The following is a 24563-nucleotide window of genomic DNA, read 5'->3' as shown; positions in this document are numbered from 1 at the left end:
AGCATTTAAGGCAATTCGGGGATTCAGATATCATGCAAGTGAAAAATGAAGTAAATGAGCAGCAGATTTCAGCTTAATCTTTGTCTAAAAATTTATATTTTTCCACAAAGTTCACCATTTTGAAATGGCTTCAGTACTTGCTGTCATAAACTCCCAATTTGTTTTAATTTAGGGAAATCAATAGAATGTCTAAAATAATAAAGTGTGTGGCTTATCTGTGCTACTTGAACTCATATTCATATTGATTCTCACAAAGTCAAGAGAAAATGACACATTAAAAAAAAAACAAGTACACGTAGCACAAGGAGTTGTTGTTTTGTTTTTGTGTGTGTGTGCGCGTGTATGCGTGTTTGTGTCAGACACCTGTAAATGACAATAAGCTAAGTAAAATCGACTAAATGAAATGACTGTGATCAGCCTAGACTTTGTAGCCTAATTTCAGAACTGAAAGACAAACAGGTAGTGACAGTGTGACTGGCACAGGAGATGTTCTTTTGCTCTCATCACACAAATGAGGCAGAGCGAAGTAGTTTTCATCAGGTTGCTTCATTATCCCGGTGATGAATCATTGTGCATCATCATAGCAGCACATACTTATGTCTGATAGCTTTCACAGTACTGTTTAGTATTGAGCGACTTTATATTCTGAGGGGAGGGATTGGGGACTAGTAATACACGTCGAAAAATAAGCTTTTTGATTACATTTTAAAACAAGGAAAATTAGGGGAATTGATGCATTTGTTTTCTGTACGTTAGAATGTGTCCTGTTTATTGTTATTCTGTTTTATTGCAGAAATATTGATCATCATAATGTTTTTAACCAGGAGTACTACCCAGTAAAATGTAGTTCAGTTGAACAATCGGTTATAGCACAAATAATACTAACAATACTAATTATTTATGATTGTAAATCTGTACTTTGCCACACAACTAATGGCTAAATGTTGATGGTTTATTTGACTGAATGACATTTTGCCACAATCAGAGAGAGTATTGGTGTTGTGGTGTTTGGAAACTTTGCGTGTATAAATCATCAGTGGTGTAAAGTAACAAATTACAAGTACTCAACTGACTGTAATTAAGAAGTTTTTCTCTGGAATTGTAATTCACTTAGCAGTTAAAAAAAATTAGAAATTTTACTTTCCCTTGAGTACATTTTTAGTGCATTATCGGTACTTTTACTTCTACTTTCCTTAAACCTGCAGTCACTAGTTCTACTTTATTTTTTCCTTATCTGTGGGGATTAGAAAAATCAGTCCTGTGATTCCTGTCCAATCAAATCGCAAATAGAAGGCAAATCGCAACATAATAAATTACCTCAAGACATGTGCGCTTTATAATTTCAGCTACAGTAATTGTTTGGAGGCATTAAAAGTGTACAGCAAGATGTCCAAAATCTTTACACGCATTGACCCAGAGACTGTTTAGATGCATGTCACTGATGAGAAGATGACGGATGTTTACTGTATGATGACTGAAATGGCCTTAAACACCCTATTGGCACAGGCCATCGACTTGATGTCATATTAACGTTGTACCCCAACTTTGTGGGGATGTTGCATTTTGTTTGGAAATAAAAATTGGGTTGACGTCAGAACCCAACGCCAGGCCGACATCAATGTCCAATGGCCAACCAAAAATCAATGTTAAAGCTTGACGTTGACGTTACCACTATGAAGTCTATCAGATGTTGTATTTTGTTTGTCATACCTGATGACTAAATGTCGGTATTTGACATCAATATGACGTTGGTTTAAGATGTTGGTTCAACGATGGATTTTGGTCAGTTTCTAACACAACCTAAAATCAACCAAATATCAACGCCTTTATTGCACATTAAAAATATATTGTCCTCAGACGCTGACTAGACATTGAATTTTGGTCACCTCTTTTCACGACCTAAATCTAACCTAATATTAACGTTTTATGACGTTGTGTGCCTGCTGGGCAATAACTAAATGCACTGCAGAATGTTACATTTATACACATCCACAAATTACATGTAAATGCATCAGCTTTTCACAGCGTAATACTATTTTTGAGTGCTTTTGAAAGGTCTCATTTTCACTCATACTTTGAGTAATATTCACAATAGACACTTTTACTCTACTTGCTCTACATTTGTAGTCAAGTTATGGAGTAATGACACCACCCTCCCTATCTTTAAGCCACATCCGTAGGGCAACATAAGTTGCTTAGTAATTTTGGGCTTAGTAGTTTTTCATTCTGAGCCTCATAGTCAGCGTTGGCAAGTGTGTAACAGGTTATCTTGCGTTACCTCATGCTCGAGACACAGCTATGAACAGCAGATTCTAGCTATAAGAAAGATAAAGGTTATTTAGTTTCCCCGTTTATAGCAAAGCGGAATGAGGTATGTTTGCTTTGTGTTTGTTTGTGTTGGTGCTTTTGATGTTCTTTATTGAACTTTTCTTTGCGTTCTTGTGGATGTTGTGCTCCATGTGTGTGGTTTGTATTGTGAGTGTGTGTAAATTGTGCTTCATGTTCTCATGATTGTTTACACCGTTTTTTTTTTTTTTTTTTTGGTTTTGGTAGTTTAATGGTGCAATGGGCAACACGGTGACAAGAACTCATTTCTTGAGTGAAGCATATGCAGTGTTTCATACAGTCTCAAAGGTTTATGGCTTTTGGTCAAATAAATCACGGTGCAAGCATCAGTGAAAACTCTCTGCCTCCTTCTTTGATGCCAGCGGGCCGCTACAAATGGTGCTTTTACTTAAGTATGATTTTTCAGGACTCTTTTCACTACTGATGATTATTTTTTTGACACGTTTTACCTTTTTGTACTGTTCAAATTTACTACCCTTTTGTAATGTTCATGACTATTTTTGCCCCATAGATGTCCGTTATATTGACATTTTGATTGCAAAGCCATGCCACCACATTAATTCTTTTGATAGGCCTGTGCACAAAAGTTTCTGGCTTTAATATGGAGTTCTATGGTGTAAAACAGCAACTTGTGTGTGTGTGCATAAATACACTTATATGTTTACTATGTTCTGATAATTAAGCTGTTTATTTGATTTTCTCAGACATATAAAGACAAGTCCACATATGTCTCACGCTGACACACACACACACACACACTTAATTTCACAAACGCTGGTGTCACACTGCAAATTTCAAATAGAAAATCTGCTCTTTAAATAAATGGAAAATACACTTCTTTAACCAAAAAAAAAAAAAAAAAGTGGATTATTAGACACTTCTTGCACTTGACTGTCAGCTTTTTTTACAGAGAGGAGAGGCTGGATTTAAAGACCCCCATTTAAAATGACATCAGTGGGAATAAATGATGACAGAATTTTAATATCAGTTTTTGATTTGCTTTCAAATATCTAAATTGTTGCAGTTTATCAAGTGGAGTCTGCAAACAAATTATCGAAAGGCCTTTTGTTTCTTTGAGAAGTAGCTGCGTATTTTTACAGTGACTGCTGTGAATTTTTGTCAATATATGAATCAGTTCTCTTCATGTTCTCACAGGTCACTTAACAGGTGTAGTTCATCTCATTAACCATGGCCATGCTCCATTAACATCTGTCAGCCAGTAATTATTCAAATAACTTTGTCTGCATTTTGAACACTGTGTCTTTTCTTTTTGTCGTTCAAGTTAAAACTACTTAAAGTTAATTTTGGCAAATGTTTTTCTTGGATAATTATTAATTATAAACAGTACATGGCTTGATATTTCATAATGACTTTCATACATTTTAAGCTTGTTCTAACTCTCAATTTTTTTTAGGTTCAAAGTAAAACAAAAATACATTTTTTAATCATAATGATAAGCCAAACAAGGCACGTTCACCTAATATTTATACATAGTAAGGTTGCACTGTTTACCGGTACTATGGTAGTATCGCGATACTATGGCTCCAAATTACTGGCGGTGCTAGTCGCCATTAACAGTCTATCTTTCATAGATAGTGTTGGATGTGGAGCCGTGGCAATCTCTTAAAAAGAACGACTCACAAAATTAAATTTTGAATTACTTTGGATTATTACCTGATAAGACTGGAAAAAAAACAATAGATGAAAAAACCCAAAATAGCAACAAAAGTACCATGAGTTACTTTTATTTCTGTTAAGCAGAAAATAAAATATTTTAAAGAATGTTATAAACTCGACATGGGCCAGTATAGGACTAATCTGATAGTATGATTACCTTAAATGGAAATATCACGGATTACTGCTCTAAAATAAGTTCTTTTTAAATGTCTGAGTAAAAAACAACTACTTTCCCTCCCATTGAACACAATATTATTTATTTTAAAATTTTGGAACAGTAAATTATTTGTCAGGTCAAATTATTAAAATATCTCATTGACTTCTGTTGTCTTCGTTAGTTTCAAAAACACAGATTTCTTTACAACTTGTAAAAGCTTCTTTGGGTATCGTACTTTTCTCTGTAAATAAAGTAATCCACTACACTGTTCTGCTCTATATCATGCTTGGATGTTGGTTTATTAGAGTTTTTTTTTTTCTCTTTTTCCCAGATATTTGCTAAATCATGGGCTGATCAGTAACTCTTATTGCAGAGGGTCCTTTTTTGCTGGAGTTACTGTTGCTCTAAAAAGTAAATAAAATATTGGTAAATAAAAAACTCATACGTAGAAACGGTATAACTGAAAATGTTAGAGGTTTTAAAACCTTAACTTTTACAAACCACAGTAAACCTTGAAACCGCTTTAAAAAAACAAATACAATGGAAGTCAATGGTTACTGATTTTTTCCCTTCTTTTTTCCTTAGAATAACTTATTTAGTTTTAAACAGAAAAAAAAGAAACGAGTGAAGTGTGAATAAATCATGACATATTTTTTAGTTTTGGGTGAACTATACGCTGACATTTGTCAATTTCTCTAGTTTTAAGTGAATAAAAAACCTGAGATGTGGTTGTTGGATATTTGTAAGGTCTCCATTCAATGACCGAAATAAATATGCAATTCCCGTTGCTCTTTGGTCTTGTCAAAAGTGGTGACAGAAATTCAATTAAACCTGTTTAATGACCCTCTGAGGAGCTCCTGCCAGATGCCTACAATATTCTGCATGTGAGTTAGAACTGGCCTTGTCAAATAAATTACATCCCGAGCCACCCCGGATACTGCATACCGAATAGGATACTGTACAGAGAGTTGAAGCCACAGATGCAATGTAATCTTACATTTGTTTTGTTGCAAAAGGCTTTGTGATATTTTAATTTTTTCAAAAGTCATAAAGAAGGATTTGTATGGAAGGCTTTTTAGCTGTGGCATACCTTACCACAAAGAGACCCTAGATGTGTTTTCCCCTTGTCTTTGTGTTTCATCTTGTCCTTCAGGGCCATAATCCAAATTTATTTATCTCTCCCATAATTAAAAGCCATTTTTATCTCTGTGCACTCCTATTAATAGTGATCTTACAGAATGTGCCACAGGACAACATTCATTTTGTAGAATGGACTCTAATAGATAAAAGATAGTCTAGTCCCTGCATGGGCAAATATAATCAGAGCAAATCTTTTGTTGTATGAAATGTAGAATTAAATACTGTTGTTTTTGCTGTTATCAGTATTTGATAATCCCTTGTGTTCAACTGCAGGACTGGTCTCTCTTGAACTAGATTGTCTCTAGATTATCAGTTAATTGCAGAGCTTCACCACTGATCGTATTCGCAGTCACTAGACTCATTCCTGTTATGCATATTGAGTCCTATGTGAATTTTAACTCCTTTGATGTTCATAGCAGTGTACTGTCGCCATAACAACAGCTTACGGTTTTATTAATAGCTTCGTGCAGGGTCGTTTGCATTCAGAGAAATCTAAAATCTTGTATGACAACCCGAGCATTCATTTATTTAAATCACTGCAGTAAATGACACATTGCTGATTCAAAGGAACAGGACCAAACCTTACTGCACACCATTGCTTGAGGTTGAGGTTTTACTTTTTATGACTTTTGTTAGTATTGAAATTATTTTATGGTTATTGCTTATTTGTATCATAAATTACTATCATTGTTGAAATATGCTTTGTTTGAAAGCCAGATAACTTGCATAAAATGAGGCATAAGTAGAATATATTTAATAATATGTAAAGAGCTCAGATGCAAAAACACATAAGCACAGTATAAAATGTTCTTCTAAAATGAGAACTTTTTTTCCAGGCTCCATGTGTAAGTTCAGCAGTTTTGCATCTGAACTCTTCATATAACTAGAAAGACACAAACCTAATCTATTGAGCCCCACATTTTGGCATCACCTGACTTTTTGTACAGCCCCTTACATTAGGGTTTATATGTTAAGCGATTATCATAAATCATGCAGGCCTGTAGCCAGAGGGGGTTCGGATGGTTTGAAAGACCCACCACCCACTGACAAAGGCTCATAATTTGTTCCATAAATGAGCTCATTTGTTCTATTTTGACTGCTATACCATCATAAATTGTGAAAATAAAATTGTTGTAATACATTTGTATTTTAAAAATAACTATTTTTTTTCTTCATATTTCTTTATTCTAAATATTTAGGAAATATTTTAGTACATCAAGCAGTGTGGTTATGATGACCATCCAACAAGCTAATCCAGCTAAAAATAGTGCTTAAATGTCAATGAATGCAGTATTTAAACCTCATAATTAAATAGAACATGAAGTAAATAACTGCAAAAAGGTCTACCATTCCTTTTACCAGGCTGGCTACAGGCCTGTCCTGGATGCATATGATCTTATTAAATTGACTTTTGTTACACAATCACCAGACATCTAGTCCATACAGATCGCTGGAGAACTACAAATCTGCCACCAAAAGAACTACAAATCCTGATTACACACATATATAGCTGGGAGCTGCTCAAGGACCGATTACATGGACCATATACTGTAGACAGCACACAAACGCACAGAGTCTTGTTATCTGTTAAAACTGTGACATTACGATGTAGTTTCCCATGCTTTGTCTTGCCATGTTTTGATTTGTTTTGTTTTATTGTTTATCCTGCCTGTTTATTGACCACAATTCTGGATTTTTTGTTTACCACTGTTTTGACTGTTGCCTGTCTGTCTATAGTGGTAGGCAAAGCAAGGCCTCATGAAACACTGAAACAGTTGAAGCAAATGTGTCGAAGCTTCTAAACATTTCGAAACCTGTTTCTACAGTGAGGCCTACAGGTCATTTTTATGTATTCCTCTAGCTTCAGCAAAGAAACAGTTAAGCAAATTGAGGTACTAAACCCTACATTATAGAGTTGAGGCTTTGTGTAATTTAGTGGAGTGGTGAGAGTTCCAGACTATCATGCTGAAATAATGGATTTGAGTCCATTGTCATGCAGCTATAAATGTTAGTTTTTAAATGCTCTGTTTCTTTAACGTGTTATGTCTTAACATTTGTCTGACATCTGAATGAACATTTTGTAATTAAATACTTCTTGTTTGGTTAAGTAACATTATTAAAATAAATCAAGTCATGATTTCAAAATACCTACAAGTGGGGATTCAAACTCAGGCCATTTGCAACACTGTGCACACACATGGTTCATTAGGTTACTTGAGTTTTTTCTGACCCTGTCAGTCAAACACAAATTCGCCAAGTCTCGAAACGCTTCCGAGTTGACGATGCTTTGAATTGCTTAAGTCACGTGACCTGTGTGTTTCAAATTAGCTTTTGGGAGGTTTGGATCGTGCTTCGGTGCAGCAGTACCGACCCTATACCGACCGCTTGGTCTTATTAACCATGATTCTGGATTATCTGTATTTGTCTGTTTATCCCTTTTTTAACCATTGCCTGGCTGACTAATCTTATAAATAAACTGCACATGGATCCCATTGTCCAGCACTGTTGTGTTACAATATGTAATACTAAAGGGATAGTTCACTTAAATGTTTCAGACAGTTTCACTCACCCTTTATTTTATTTTCTCTTTTATATGTTTTTTTTTGTTGCTGTAATTGTTAATAGCCCTGGACTTGCTTTAATAAATCACCAATGATCACATTTCAGATTTGAAAAAATCTTCCTCAATTTCTACTCAAACAAAAAGATAATGTTTAACAAAACCGTAGTTCAGTTAGTAATGTCAAGTCACAGCAATTTATATCCATTCGCCAATAGTAATTATTAATGAAGACAACAAAATAAATATTGTATTCCCATCATTTCATTAAATCATTTTGCCTACTTTGATTTGCATTGGTTTCAGGAATTCTGATTTGTTGAGTCATTAGTTGCTCTCATTATATTGGACTCATTAGCTCAGCGATGAGCTCACTGAAAAGTCAGCCCATCTGTGACCTCATCAGACACTCAAAGCAGCTGGAGTAGTCTATCATGAACAAACAGTTTTATTCATTAATTAGTCTATCTAAAAACGAACATTAAGAACTTATGCATTTTATCAAGTGGTGTAATTTGGCAGATTTTTAAATGGTAAAGATGAAAATACCAAAATGAATTTTTAATGTACGTCCTTGGCATTTAGAATAGATAGTACCTGATGTTACTCTCAGTCTGGATCAGTGTATTGTTGTGTATGTAAATCATTCACTCAGAGAATGATATAATTTTAAATATAGCTTTAATGATAACTGTTGCTGTCCACATCAATGCATGATCATTCTTTTTATTTATTTTTTAGCACTTTCTTCAGTTTTGTCGTTTGCCTAGCTCTTTAAAGCAAAATGGATTTTAACAAGTGGCTGTCAATATTTTTATTGTTCAGCAGTTGGAGAAAAAAAAAGTATTTACTACAGTATAGTTGCTCTGTGCATTTCTTGTTGTAGTTATAATGAAGTCCTCTATTCTTTGAAACTCATTTTAGAACTATACTGTGTCTGCATCCTACCAGCTTTTTATAAATGGATCTTAACCATCATGGAGTCAGTTATTACATATAAAAACATTGCACAATAATTTTTGTGCATGCTGTAATTGGAGATCTCTAAAGGTAATTTCATGCAGCAAGTGGCAGTATAATGAAAGGTCTGTTTTATAGCCATAGCCTAATGAATGTCTGTAGGTGATGTATGTAACGTTACTAAAACCACCTGCCATACACACTGAAGCACAAGATATCCAGACCAGGAATGCAATGCTTTATTACCCCTCATGGGATTCTATCTAATGTGTATAGTGGGAACCAGTTTATTCTAGAGGTAATGCTTACACAATGCTAAGTATTCTTGGCTATTGGTTTGTGAATGAGGTTATTAAGACCTCATTTTTGCGGAAGATAGATGCCTGCTGTATCTGTAATGCTATTTCAGCACGTTTTAGTAAGTGGTTGCACATAAGTATTTGTTTTAAATGTCAGAAAATGCCATGTACCCCATTACTTTGAAATTACCTCCACATTGGCCACTATGCTCAATTAAGTAATGAGAGTCTTGTTAATTAAAGGCAATAGGATTGAATGTGTACAGTTGGTTAGAGCAGGGGTGGAGGTAATATAGAACCCTTTGTTGAGAGTGTAAACTCACTCTGAGAATAAACCTCATTGTAAATATATTCTTGCAGTTACCAAGTGCAATAACTCGACAAAGGCTTAAATTTAAGTTTGCTTATTTGCATAATAATGACCAAATATTGCTCTTAGTCTACAAAATTTATATTTTCACACTCAAATTAATTTGCCACCCTTGGTGCAGGGTGCGTTCTGTTATTAACAGTTAAAAATACATTTTCCACAGATACCGTATAGTCACTCAACTTTTCTAAAGCCTCCCAATGCTTTTAGCATTTAATTAGACCCAAAGACCCATTGGAAAAATGCTTGTGTTTCAGCTGAGAGAGTCTGCCCTATGGTGACCAAGATTTATCTGAGCAGCAGAATGTAAAGTAGCCTCCTCAGAGACATTATGCCTCAACAACCACAGTTCAGTCTAGTCTCTGGATATGAGCCGGTGGAGCTCTGATGGTGGGAATCACACATCGAACCACATATAAATATGTTTGTGTGGGCAGATCGATTTGACTGAATCACCGGGTGCCAAATGGCAAAGAAGTTTAACAAAATTGTAGATAAAATTGAGCTTATCACTGCATCACAGTGGGAGTTCCACTCAAAATCAGATGTCCAAAGAGGTTTCCAGTGAAAACCATTTTTAAAGTGAAATGTCATATTGCGGTTCTAAAATATGATGGATGTCATTTGCAGTTTTTCTCCATCGATTTTAAGTAAGGTTGCAAGGCTGGGTATATTTAGACAGCAAAAACACTCTTAAAAATCCTGTATTACACACACTAGACAAGTAGATGATCATTTAATTCTGTAAAGAAATGCACAAGTCTGCCAAAAGACCCAAATCAGAGGCAGCATTCATCGAATTTCAGGATTGCCGAAATAATCTGATCATCATTGCAAAATGAATTCTGTGTAATCTAGGTTGTTTCTCAATATGTGTTCTTCAGCAATCTTGCATCCTTGTGTTCTCATGTAATGTCATTATCAACTGCCCAAGTTCAGTTCCAAAACTCAAGAACAGAGGATGCGTGAAAGTTCCCGGATGTGTTCTCGAGGATGCATCAATGCAGACTAGGCATGGGATGATAACTGTGTTCAAGCTATACCACGGTTTGGAAAAGTAAAGGTTTTAAAACAGCCAACATTTTCTGCTATTTGTGTGTATATGTGTTTTTTGTTTTGTTTTTTTAGGACAACAGTATCTTCAGCTGTTTAGCAGAAAATTTTTTTTGTTAAAAATGCTTGAAAGTCATGTAACCATCTGGAAGAACGCAGCATCTCATTTCTCACAGAACGTGTTCTCTGTTCTTCTTCGTGGTTTCCCTGAGTTCGTTCTTCCAGGGTAACTTGGCAAGACCAATCTCCAAGAGAACAAGTCTGTTCTCTGCGTTCTTGGAATTGAGAAACAGCCCTGGACCATGAAGCATCTTTCATCTGAAATAATTTCAATGAAAGATATATTTTAAGGAATTTTTTGAATTTCGATGGTTTACATCATTCCATGGCGATTAAATTGACCTATGTATGTGGTGTCTGAAGAGGGACACATTTCTGTAGTTTTCCATTTTTTGTTGTCAGGTATCGTAATGCCTATAGACTGAAGTCAGTTTGTTTTCAGGTTCCCCAAAATGCAATGGTTGTGTGAATTAATCAGCAAAGTATATTGAAAGATTTCCAGTTTTGGTTAAAAATTATGATGTATAGAAATGCTAAAAAATAATAGAATTCTTGGTTTCAAAAGGGAACATGTTGATGTCTGCTGCAACTAACTACAACTAACTTGAACTTTAATGGGTGAATGGGTTTGTCTGTGAAAAATAAGTCCAAACAAATCACGATACAGGAGAAATAAGATAAGACTAAGAAGAGGTGGAGTGGAGGGAGGAAGAGCAGCAATAGAAATTGTAGGAATGGGATAGAAGAACAGATAATGAAAGCTTATCAGTTTATCAAAGCTTTTTGGAAGATATGGAGGGAACCTGACTTACCCATTTTGCAATAAAAAAAGTTTTTTTAATGTAAATTTAGAACAAAAAGTATGTTGCTTTTTATTGTGTGTACCCCTAAGGGCCATTATCTCATCAAAAAGATAGTTGAGTTTTATAAGAATTTATTATATAATTTTTATTATATAATTTTTCAATTGTAAGATAACATGTCCTTAAATAAATCATTGTCAAGTTATTGTTAACTTATTTTTCTGTATGCTGTGGAATTTCTATTTGTTTGTTCCTTTCTTTTTTTTTTTTTTACCTTAATCACATTGTCTCCACATTATCAGGCCAAGCCAACAAAGCTCTGCTGAATATCTCTAGATCCAAATTATATTTGGTCCAGTACACTAATACGAGTTACATATTGTGCCCTGGGGTATTTAGCTTTTCATACTTTTAAAAATGGCCTTTTGGATTCACAGGAGAGTCATAAAAGTCTGAGGGGAATTGTTCATTTCAGCAAAACTTAAACCTTTATCCTCGTTATAGGTGTTGTGTGCTGGCTGCTGTGTCATTATTTTAACACATCTTATTACCTATTAATGAACATGAATGCAAAAAAAAAAGAAAAGAAAAGCAACACATACATATGCACAAATATACATCCTGCAAGCTGAAAATAAAAAAAACATAAAAAATCACACTGCATCTACATCTTAGTGTAGATTGTTTGTAAAACCATTTTATTACCTTTTTGTTTAATCATTTGGTTCAAAGCAAAGAAATTAACCCAAAAATGAAAAAAAAAAACTATTTAAACAGAAACCTGAGCTATTTGTGTTTCATGAGAAGAGCCTTTTAAAATGTCTCCTTTAATATAAAAACACAGAGAACATTTCAGAAGTGTTTTAGCACTGAGAGAATGGGCAGCGTTATGAGGTAAATTCATAATTTATAAGTAAATGAAGGCAGAACAACATGCTTTCATGCTGCTGAGAAAGAATTTTGCTGCATGTCCCCTGAGAATTAGACACATGGCAAAACTTGTGTCGAGCTTTTCTCATTGTATTCTTGTTATACTTTTGTGACTTTTGGTATGTAATCATTGTATGTATAGCTTTGACAATATCAGGCTATAACCTTTGGTAAGCCAAATGCCATATTGCATTTAACAAAAAAAAAAAAAAAAGTTGTAAATGATGGATGTAAAGCTGGCACTCTATTTTTGTCATATGTATCCTTGTTCATTATTTATGTCCTTCCAGAGTCTTTTGAAAGAAAGACAAGCCTAAACACATGCTCAGAAATGGCGTAATTACTTCAGAATTAAATACTGAAAGACATTTATATTGGTCGACAACTAAACCCAATATTTAGGGAGGCTGCATTTAAGGGGTCTGCTCTTTGGTTAATACCAGCTCTTCCCACAGGAGAGGGGAATGCAGCAGTCTCTCTTTGCTTTTAATTATGACAGACACATGTTGCATATAAATTATCCTGGAGCAAGAGAAGCCATCTCTGATCATCAGGGTCATGACAAGGTGAAATAAAACACATCTGTAGTATTTTTTGTCAGTCCCTCGCTCAGACACAAATTTGAGCATGTTGCCCAAGGACTTGATATTCATAGCAATGCTTAGCCGTGCAGCTGCAATCTGTGTTTGTGTATACGTGTTTGATTCCTGAGAGAAGCTTAAACTTTTATTCTCTTATGGAAAATAAGTGGGTGATTTTAAAAAGTAATACTAAGACCATTGCCTCAAATGTTAATGTAATTCCTTTGTATGAAGTAATTTTTAAGGAAGCACACAGTTATAGTTCCAGGCAAATTTAACTTGTTACAGTCGCATGATTTCAGTTATTTTAATGATTCTTACAGTTTACTACAGTGGCCGAGAGAGCTGCAATTTAAGAAAGCACTTGTAATTACAAAAAACAAATTAAGAAACGATCTTGATCAATTTAACAGCACGCGTGGTACAAATTGGTCACAACACAAACAACTGAAGAAACGCACAGCAAATTGGTCCCAACACTTGCAAATTTCCACGTAACACAACGGATATGTTTCAAGGGGACCCAAAACCATGACGCACCCTGCTGAGATATGGATATGTTATTATGTCGTGTAATCAGGATATAAAAATCAACGAAAAACAGCTCACCTTTCAAAGACCACGAATCACTTCACTGAGCCACAGTCACAGCATAACACATCTGCAGGGTGCGCCTTGGTTTTGGTTCCCCTTTAAACGTTTCTGTTGTGTTACGTGAATATTTGCAAGTGTTGTGACCAATTTGCAGCGCGTTTCTTCAGTTGTTTGTGTTGTGACAAATTTGCTGTGCGTTTCTTCAATTGTTTGTGTTCTGACCAGTTTGGAAGTTGGGTGCTGTCAAATTGATGAAGATTGTTTCTTTATTTGCTGGTGTTTTTTTGTAATTGCATGTGCTTTCTTAAATTGCAACACATTAGGCTTTCTCGGCCACCGTAGTTTACAACCCATACTGAGCAGTAAAGTTTTATCAAATAATAGGATTAAAACAGCCTGATCTTATGAGAAGATGGTTTTGTCAGTTTAGTGGCTAATTCGTATGAATTTGTACAAGTTCAGATGTATGAACATGTACGATTTTAAAAAGTAGTCACACTACAGTTTCTCATCACATCATAACCAATCAAAGTATATCTGACATGCCCCGCCCCCTTTAAGACGCTTCTCATTTGTTTTCATTTGATGCACTTGAGCTTAACCACTCTGACTGGCACAGCTGTGATGAAACAAAACACTATTGGCTGTTTTTTTTAAAGGGGAGGAGCTACGCCATGCCCCACTCTGTCATTGTGTTTCGGTTGAGATTACATCAAACATAGAATAAAAATGCATGTTTCAAAGCCCTTCACTGGACCTTTAAGCTGCCATTCAATGCACAAGGCATTCTGCCATGGCTTATGAAATTCCCAGTCTAGTAGCAGTTACAATTAACTTTCGTTTTGGTCTAGAAGAAAGCAAAACAACTCAAAGCTACATTTTGTACTAATGAGATCACTTCACAATCATGACACTTATTTTAAGGTAAAATAATTTGGCTATAATGTGCTGCAGCCAATCACTGTTGAGAGCTGTTCTGACACATGTAATTCACACATGCTTAATCTCTTTCTCTGCTATTACAACATTATTAAATGCATTCACAGACCATATATCATAAGCAGTGTTATTAAACCTAAAATGACATTCACAGTTAGCAATGGGAACCTGTCCTAAACAAAAAAGAACATTTTAATGTCAGTCATTTGGAATAGAGTTTTTGAATAATGTCTTGAGGTGTTGAAAATAATATTGTTTTCTGATAATTCAATGGCACATTGTACATTATTCCTGACTACTTGGCATTTATTCATAAATATATTGAGTTTATCACAACTATGTTTAATAAATATTATTATTTTTGCTTTTCCTATTTTATGTACAGTTGTTTACATCCGGATATCATGTGTTGTCATTTATCAGTATCTAAAACAATACAATTTTGTTTTAATAGTCTTTAAGATATAATAGTTCTTTCATATCTACTAATACACATTTGTTTGCCTCCCCTACAATTTGGACTTGCAATTTGTGTTTATTAAGTGATTCATGATTCAAAAGTTGAAAAAATGAGTTATCAATAAAAACACAAATACACAAACAAGCACAACCGAGAGCTCCTGGGTCTCCATGTTTGGCTCCCTGCTCAGTTCGCCACAGGCGATCCTTGCCCAGCTGAGCATGTAATGGCCGCAATGATTGTACAGACCATCTAAGATCGAGAGCACAGACAGGGCCGTGTGTGGGAGTAGAGAGAGTAGAAGAGGAACAGAACTCTAGAGATTTAACAGTAGAGGAACTCAACAATGCTGGATGTCTTTAAACTGGCCCAAGCAGAGGCAGAAGAGGGTAGAGGGTCAAAGCCATGAAGGATACAAAGGCCAGAGGCAGGGTAAAGTAGTTTAGAACTAAATATCCGATTTTGATATTAAAATATAGATCTACTCTGCACTCACATTCAAATGGGAACTACAGAATCGTCCAGTTGCAGTTACTTGGAAAAAAGCAGCATTCACACACAAAACAATGCATTGACTTGTTTTTTTTCACAAGGTGGTAACGTTTCTGTTTTATTTACTGAACTAATGTGTTAATATTTATACAGGAAGTACTTGCTCGCTTGCCAGACTTTATGCACACCATCTGTTGATCAAAATATGTGCAAGATTTATTGATAGGGGACGACTGATTTATAAAAAAAAAAAATTCACACCTGAGGTACAGAGTTTATGGGAAGCACAGTGCAGACGGAAACTTTGCTGACATTGTTTCTGGAGCAGTCATTGGTTGCCTTCTTTAACACTGTGCATGATGTCATCGAGAATGCGAAAATAGCTGACTAGAGCACAAACAATAGCTATGAAGTGGTGCTTTTTGTACTTGCTGTCTTGGTGTTAGAAAAGCCCCCAAAAAGCAATCCATTGCATAACTCCAGTATTGTTCTTCTTTTGTTAGGTTGCGTTTAGAAGCTGTGTAAGAGCTTCTATGCTCTTATTGGTCAACATCACAGGTGTGATGGAACAGGTTGTAAGAGAGGAATGAAAATAATTAAACATGACAAGATGAAAAAAATAGGCGAGGCAGTGGCGCAGTAGGTAGTGCTGTCGCCTCACAGCAAGAAGGTCGCTGGGTAGCTGGTTCGAACCTCGGTTTAGTTGGTGTTTCTGTGTGGAGTTTGCATGTTCTCCCTCCCTTCGCATGGGTTTCCTCCGGGTGCTCCAGTTTCCCCCACAGTCCAAAGACATGTGGTACAGGTGAATTGGGCAGGCTAAATTGTCTGTAGTGTATGAGTGTGTGTGTGTGTGTGTGTGTGTGAATGTGTGTGTGTGTGGATGTTTCCCAGAGATGGGTCGCAGCTGGAAGGGCATCCAAACTTGCTGGATAAGTTGGCGGGTCATTCCGCAGTGGCGACCCCGGATTAACAAAAGGACTAAGCCGACAAGACAATGAATGAATGAATGAAGATGAAAAAATAAAGTAACTTTGCTAATAATTTAACTTTTATATTGACATTGTGAAGCATCCCAGACAAACTGTTGATTGTTGTCCACTATAGTTGGGGTTAGATAATATCCTAATTGCATTTTGAGTGTTTTTATAATTCAAGTTAACGGGGACCTATAATGCAAAAATCATAGTTGTGTGGCAACAATCTGATATGGAAGCAAAATTCAATTTTAATGTAATATGCTAAATGACAATACAATATGTTAAATGGTAATGTATTTCTTTATTTTAATCAGCATTTTCCAAGACACATGTGCAATGATTGGTGGAAAATGAAAATTAAATTGTATCATTTGCACTTCTTATTTGCCAACAGAGATTTAATATATACATTGAATTCACATTGTAATGCTTTATAAGTTTCTAAACTAAACTGAAAATGTAATACACAAAATTAATTTGATGTGTATAACGTAGAAGCAGAAATTGTTGCAAAATGATCATTTTAATGTTGCTTACCCTAAATGCATTTACACTCACAGGAAGCGCAGGATTGCATTTTCAGCATAACAGCATGGGATGTTTACAGATTGGAAAATGTTAACTGAAATACAGGAATACACTGTAATTTAACACATCGCAATATTGCTTTGCGTATTACATTTCAAAATGAACTTTGTTACAAACATCAGTTGAATTTTGCAACTTATAAAGCATCACAATGTGGATACAATGTATATACTAAAACTCTGTTAGCAAATGAGAAATGCAAATGATATAATTTAATTTTCATTTTGCACTAATCATTGCACATATGTCTTGGAAAATGCAAATTATAATAAAGAAGATATTGCCCTTTAACATATTGCATTGCCATTTTGCATATTACATTTCAAAATTATTTTTGCTACTCATATGCTTCCATACTTCTAATGGTAAAAATTTATTAATTGTATTTTTTTATAACCACACATGATGAAAACCATCCACAGAAACACTTTGATTGACATTTTACCTTTGTACATGTAATCAGGGTGGGAAGACCCTGCCCATTATTGATGATCTTTCTCTCTCTCTCTCTCTCTCTCTCTCTCTCTCTCTCTCTCTCTCTCTCTCTCTCTCTCTCTCTCTCTCTCTCATTAGCATAGGATGTTAGTCCTATTACTGTATGTTTTTAATCTGCTGCTATGCTGACTCATAGGCATTTTAAGCTCTGCCCTGTTTTGAAAAGAATCTCATTTGAATTTAAAGCTAGTCACCAAAATGAAACAATTAGAATCAAAGCCTAAAAGTTTCAGACAGATATAAAACATTATTTGTGGGGTATTTTTTTAGCTGAAACTTCACATTCACACTAAAGCGATATTAGAGACTTTTTTACATCTTGTAAAATGGGGCTTAATAGTTCTCCTTTAATAAATTGTAACCTTTATTTAATAAATAAACCGTTATTATTTATATTATAATCCACAACAAAGCAAGAGTGCCATTTTTCCTATTATCAGCATGCAAATGAGATCACAAATATTAAAGGCAGAGCAGTGCATTTCACAGCACTTTAGTGTTGTTTTCTTGAAAAACATGATTATTTTGTAAGCGAAGCAGCTATTATTAATGAATCGTTTTAATTAATGATTCAATGACTTGCCACCACTCAAAGGCCTTTTTTAAAATTGTATTTATACACTCACTGGCCACTTTATTAGGTACACCTTTCCAACTGCTTTTTAACTCAATGCAAATAGGCATGTAGACATGGTCAAGACGATCTACTGCAGTTTAAATTGAGCATCAGAATGGGGAAGAAAGGTCTACTGGGATTTTTACACATAACCATCTCTAGCGTTTGCAGAGAATGGTCTGAAAAAGTGAAAATATCCAGTGAGCAGCACTTCTGTGGGCACAAATGCCTTGTTGAATTGGCCAGACTAGTTCGAGCTGACAGAAAGGCGTAACTTAAATAACCACTCGTTAAAACCAATGTAGAAGAGCATCTCTGAATGCACAACTTGTCGAACCTCGAGGCAGATGGGCTACTGCAGCTGAAGAACAAGAACCTGTGGCTACAATTTGCACAGACTCACCAAAATTGGAAAATAGAAGACCGGAAAAAAAGTTGCCTGGTCTAATGAGTCTCAATTTCTGCTGCGACATTCAGATGGTAGGGTACAAATCTGGCATCAACAACATGAAAGCGTAGATCCATCCTGGTGGTGGTGATGTAATGGTCAGGCCCGGATTAAGAACTCAGGGGCCCCTGGGCACATTATCTTGTAAGGCCCCCTACCTGGCCGCACCCCAATAGTTGAATTTAAAAAATAAGAATAATATAATAATTTTTAAATAAAATGAATCTATAATTTGTTGCCCACATATTTAAATAAATGATTATAGTACATATGTATTTATAGTCTGCAAAGATTTAAATTAATTTTCAAAGCATTAAATAAAAATACTATATATATATATATATATATATATATATATATATATATATATATATTTTTTTTTTTTTTTTTTTTTTTTTTAAGGGTATTTTACTGTATTGCTTTTACAAACTTATAAAGCATATTATTGCCATGGCATATAACGCACAATGCTTCTCCAATCCAGTTCAATGAATCTGAGTTCTATGAATCTGAGTCTTTCATAATACAAACACTAATTTACTGTCTCTCTCCTCCTCTCCCTCTATTTTCTCTACTCTTCTTGTGATGAAGACTTGATTATAAACCTAAAAGTATCCGAAATCACACACACTATACCTCTTCTCTCCTCTCTCTCTCTCTCTCTCTCCCTCTCTCTCTCCCTTTCTGTCTGTCTCTCACACGATGAATCCAGTCCGCGCTGCGCTGTCGTTAGCCTCCTCCGCCTGGTTAATGCTAGCTACTCATCATTTAAAGTTAACATCTTCTTCTGTACCCTCATTCTCCTGATCACGGGTCTGTTTAAAGATGGTGTGTATGGAAAATGCCTCAATAAAGATGCCTCCTCTCCTCTTTTTCTCGCGTTTGCTAAATTCACTTGTCCACTCATTTTTGATCTATGACAGATATAACGTTACACTAAAGTCCGCTCAGTTTAGTGCGGGTTATTACAGAACTGACGTTTCCGCGCTTGACCAATGACAGCATTCTGTTTAGTTAACGAAAGAAAGGCAATTTAAATATAATAATAATATTACTATGTGATCGCGATTTTTTTTGCTCAGAGGAAATACAGTTGTCTGAGCAATATAGTTTTTGAAGAGAGGGAGGCGCGGCAGGCGCCTATAATAAGGCTAAACATTATTAAATACCCACGAGACACTTGTGACTTTATATCACATTTGCATTATTTTTAAAAAATGTTTCTTTCCTGTTAAAAATAAATATATTTCCAATCTGATATGTAATGGGGAGAAAAAAAAGTAGCACGAGTTCAACTGATGGTGGATTCGAACCAATGTTATGAGTAATCGCGTCAAAAGATGATTCCGTGTGCCTTACAAGGTGCGCCACTGCGGATGTTTTATTTCACTGCTCTTTACTCATCTTGTCTCTATCAATCAGGCATCGATGGGCGTAAACCCTGAATAGCTTAGTCCAACTAGATGCGCTATTTGCAATTAGCCTAAAAAGACACTCCGAAATTGTCTTTTTTTCTCCCCCCTCGCAGGGGCCCCTAGTGCGCAGGGGCCCCTGGGCCTGTGCCCATAAGGCCCATTGGTTAATCCGGCCCTGGTAATGGTCCATCCATTTATGAGCACAGTGTAACCATCTTCTGATGGCTACTTCCAGAAGGATAACGCACCATGTCATAAAAATGTGAATCTTCTCAGACTGGTTTCTTGAACATTTACTGTACTCAAATGGCCTCCACAATCACCAGAACTCAATCCAGTAGAGCACCTTTGGGAAGTGGTGGAACGGGAGATTCACATCATGGATGTGCAGTCGAGAAATCTGCGTTATGCTATCATGTTAATATGGATCAAAATCTCTAGGAATATTTCCAGCACCTTGTTGAATCTGCCACGAAGGTTGAAGGTCCAACCCGGTACAAGTAAGGTGTACCTAATAAAGTGGCCGGTGAGTTTTAAACCAGTCAACGCTCTTGCCCAGAAGTACATTTTGATAAATAATTGTTTTATAATTGTTATCTAACAAAATGTTGAACCTACTTTTTGGTTTATTGGACAAAATTGGACATTTGTGGATTTTTGTCTTCTGTTTTGGGGTTTAAAACATTTTTGCAAGTTGCAATAGCAAACAATTTGTAACTCAAAAAAAAAAAAAAACAAAGGTAAATGCACAATTGAATCAAGTGCAGCAACATTTTGGTGATATCATATATAGGTTTTGTTTGCTTTCCTCAAGTTCACTTTCTTTAGTTGGGTTCTGAGATATTGTTTGTTTTAAATTAACATTTTGTCTGTCTTTGTGCTGCTGCAAAACAAATGCAAATTGATGCAAATTACACAAGCCACAAAGACACGTCTCTCCGTCCCTCACTGTGACACTGAAGATGCACTGTGACTCCAGCAAAATGGTAACCATAGCTTTGATGGCCTGCTTTGTTTTTGCCAAACAAAAGGCTGCACAAAAAGCAAGTTTTTGGCACTTCATTATTATTACATTCGGCTCTGTTTTGGGCCCTAGGGGACATTGTGCCTTTTTATTTCCGCTCACTAGGAAGCTTTGCAACCAACACACACATGGATGTTGCTAACAGGCTCAGCGGTAGCTATCAATTCGACATCAGGATTAATAATGTGCCCGTCAACAAACGAGAAGCCCACTGCGAAAGGCGCCACATGTGGTGGCATGAGTGGGTCTGCATTGAAGTCGGCGGACTGTTTGCCCTCCCCCTCATAACACATTCACATGCGTCCACCCCTGCAGCTGCTCACATGACGCACAGCACTGACCTCCGAACGTCCTCATCTGAAGTTCGCATGTAAAGGAATTGCATGATATTTGAATGATGGCTGGTCTCCACGAGCCATTCACAAATCATTTTGCAAAGCTGCCAATTTGGAAAAAATAACACAAGGCATCCCATGTCTATACAGTTTTTGTAATGGTTGTCCGGGGGTGGGACAGCTGAAGCATAAATTGCATAAAGTGCTGCCGTTGATCTTCCCCATGATATGGGCTTATTCGGTAACGCTGATGAAATCTTCCTTCACATTGACCAGAGTAAATGCCAAGCTGCTAGCAATGCCAAGCTGTACGAAAACCCTCAGACCCAGTAATCTCACTCTCTCGGTCTGGGTACTGTGCCTAATTCCCTGCCAGGGGACTGCCCTTCTGTTCTTCTTTGGCAGCAAGTTCTCTCACCATGTCCACCATATGTCAAGTGTTACCCTGGGACGCTTTTCAGTGGCATCCTAGAGAGGCTGTCAGAAAACTGCTTTTCCTACTTTTGATTTTGTCCTTGATGCTTTACATAGAATATTGTGTCATAATAATTGAGCTTGGGCACCAGCGTAGACAAAAAACATTGAAGATTTGCCAAACCTATATACAGTTGAAGGCAAAATAATTAGCCCTTCTGTCATATACTTTTTCAAATATTTTCCAATCACTGTTTAACAGAGACCCTTTATAAAATCTAATAGTTTTAAGAACTAATTCTTACTAACTAAAGTTTTTTGTTCATAATTACAGTTAATAATATTTTATTTGCAAGATTGTAGAATTCTACTTAAAAGGCTCCTGGTGAAGATCATCTTTTGGACAGAACTGTACGTACAGTAGGTATAGTGTGTCCACAGTCATATTGGGGTGATTTAAAGTTTTTTTTTTTTTTTAATTCCCTGACATTAAAATAAAATCCAAATCCCTCTCGCTTTGAGGCCCACCGCAACTTGACATAGGAGTGCGGTTTCCCCGCCCACCGAATTGATTGACAGACGCATAATGACATGACAACCGGGATAAAAAGATCTCGCTGTGACCATCAATCATCATCAGATGTGATCAAGAATGAGTTTAACAAGTTTAAAACGTGTTTTACCATCTTCACTTCATCACCACAGACACATGTCAGTACAATTATAAAAGAAGACGGTCCAATCTCGGTTTGTGTACATTAAAACAGGCTTATTTTGTACACTAACATAACATATCCATACAACAGTGGATATTAACTTGTATCTTGTCACATTTGCTGTGCAGAAACAGTGCAAAGTTAAACGCGCGCTGTGTGTGTGTGTGTGTGTGTGTGTGTGTGTGTGTGTGTGTGTGTGTGTGTGTGTGTGTGTGTGTATGTGTGTGTGTGTGTGTATCTGTGTCTGTGTGTGCGCGCGTAAAATTTGTAATGACATTGTGTGTGACTCATCATTGCAGAGAGGCTTTAATTAACTCCACAACAAATACATCAAATGCTCATTGGTAAAATTCTTACTGTAGTATTTCTCACAAACGTTATGTGTGATCTGCTTCCTTCATGTCTGTCTGTTTATCTGAGGCAGCTAAGGCGGAGAAGGAGGTACACTCTGACAGGCACCTGGAAACGGTGGGCGGGGAGAACCAGCAATAAAGGCACACGTCACAAAAACAACTACATAGTGTTTAAAGAGTTCCATCCATAGAAATGTGGAAAAAAGAAATATTGAACTGTATTGGACTCAAGAGACAAACTTATCATCAAAGGCAAGCAGAAGGACTTTGACTATCTTTGGTAACCATATATGAATATTATTGTGTGTTTGTAAAATCTTTTTTTATTGTATTATTGTTTTTGTCTCATATATATATATATATATATATATATATATATATATATATATATATATATATATATATAGTTTAATTATTATAAATATTATAAGAATTTTTTTTTTTACCTATGTTATTTGAATGTGTGTGCATGTGTATATACATGTATAAGAAGGGTATAGATATGTGTTGCGTAGGTTGCATTGTTGTTGTATGCATAGTTGAAGGGAAAAAATCAATAAACATATTAAAGAAAACAGTGTTTAAAGCAGAAAATCCTAACATTCTAAAAGGTATAACAAATAATCTGATGGGTGTTTTGAGCTAGAACTTTACTGACACATTATGGAGACACAAAAAAATACTTCTCCTAAATGATAAAAAATGAGTAGGCGCCCTTTAAAGAGCAACTTGCCAGTGCAGTTCACAGCAAAAACATGATTACTTTGTAAATGAAGCAGCTATTTTTAATGAATCATTTTAATGAATGATTCACTGAGTATGTTTTACATGGACACCATTAATTAAATTTTACTACAATTAAGACAATACTCTGATTAAGAGTCTACCATGTAAACAGTGATTTTTGATCAATTTAATTTGATTAACAATTGATCCAAGATGTGGAGTATGTGATTTTATATATATATATATATATATATATATATATATATATATATATATATATATATATATATATATATATATATATATATATATGTATATATGTATATATATATATATATATATATATATATATATATATATATATATATATATATATGTATATATGTATATATGTATATATATATATATATATATATATATATATAAATATGTATATATGTATATATATATATATATATATATATAAATATGTATATATGTATATATGTATATATGTATATGTATATATATATATATATATATATATATATATATATATATATATATATATAAATATATGTATATATATATATATATAAATATGTATATATGTGTGTGTGTGTGTGTGTGTGTGTGTGTGTGTTTATTATTGTAAATTAAATTACAATTATTATTATAAAATTATTGTACTTAAATTTTTCGCTAATTTCTGGGAATTACCACCACAACATCAGTCAGTTTCATCCCAATATCTTTGGGGTCTGCTAATAGGAACAAGACTTTTCCCAGAAAAAGGGAAAAAAAAAAAAAAAATATATATATATATATATATATATATATATATATATATATATATATATATATATATATATATATATATATATATATATATATATATATATATATATATATATATATAGGAAATACTGTGAAAATCTCCTTGCTCTTTTAAACAACACTTTCCAATTTCATGGGATTACTAATCAATTTGCCTCCAACTGTATACTATCAATTGGCAATAAATGCAGATAATCTGTGATCATTTGAACACCTGGG

At 35.1% G+C, this 24563-nt stretch overlaps 1 protein-coding gene across 6 annotated transcripts in view; it reads left to right on the top strand.

Annotated features, from left to right (window-relative positions):
* pdgfc (platelet derived growth factor c) overlaps positions 1–24563 on the top strand; it is a 290898-nt gene that overhangs the window by 1176 nt on the left and 265159 nt on the right. For 3 of the 6 annotated variants that reach the window (XM_087281831.1, XM_087281830.1, XM_087281828.1), the window contains exon 3: positions 15200–15361. The exons of the other annotated variants lie outside the window; for them this stretch is intronic. The gene's annotated coding sequence lies outside the window, so the exon portion shown is untranslated. The remainder of the gene's footprint in view (positions 1–15199; positions 15362–24563) is intronic. 6 annotated transcript variants of the gene reach the window in all.

This window comes from Danio rerio, chromosome 14 (assembly GCF_052040795.2).
Source record: "Danio rerio strain M-AB ecotype USA chromosome 14, GRCz13ab, whole genome shotgun sequence".
Lineage (NCBI taxonomy): Eukaryota > Metazoa > Chordata > Actinopteri > Cypriniformes > Danionidae > Danio > Danio rerio.
The sequence above is the reverse complement of the archived record's forward strand: the minus strand, read 5'-3'. Positions and strand labels throughout refer to the sequence as shown.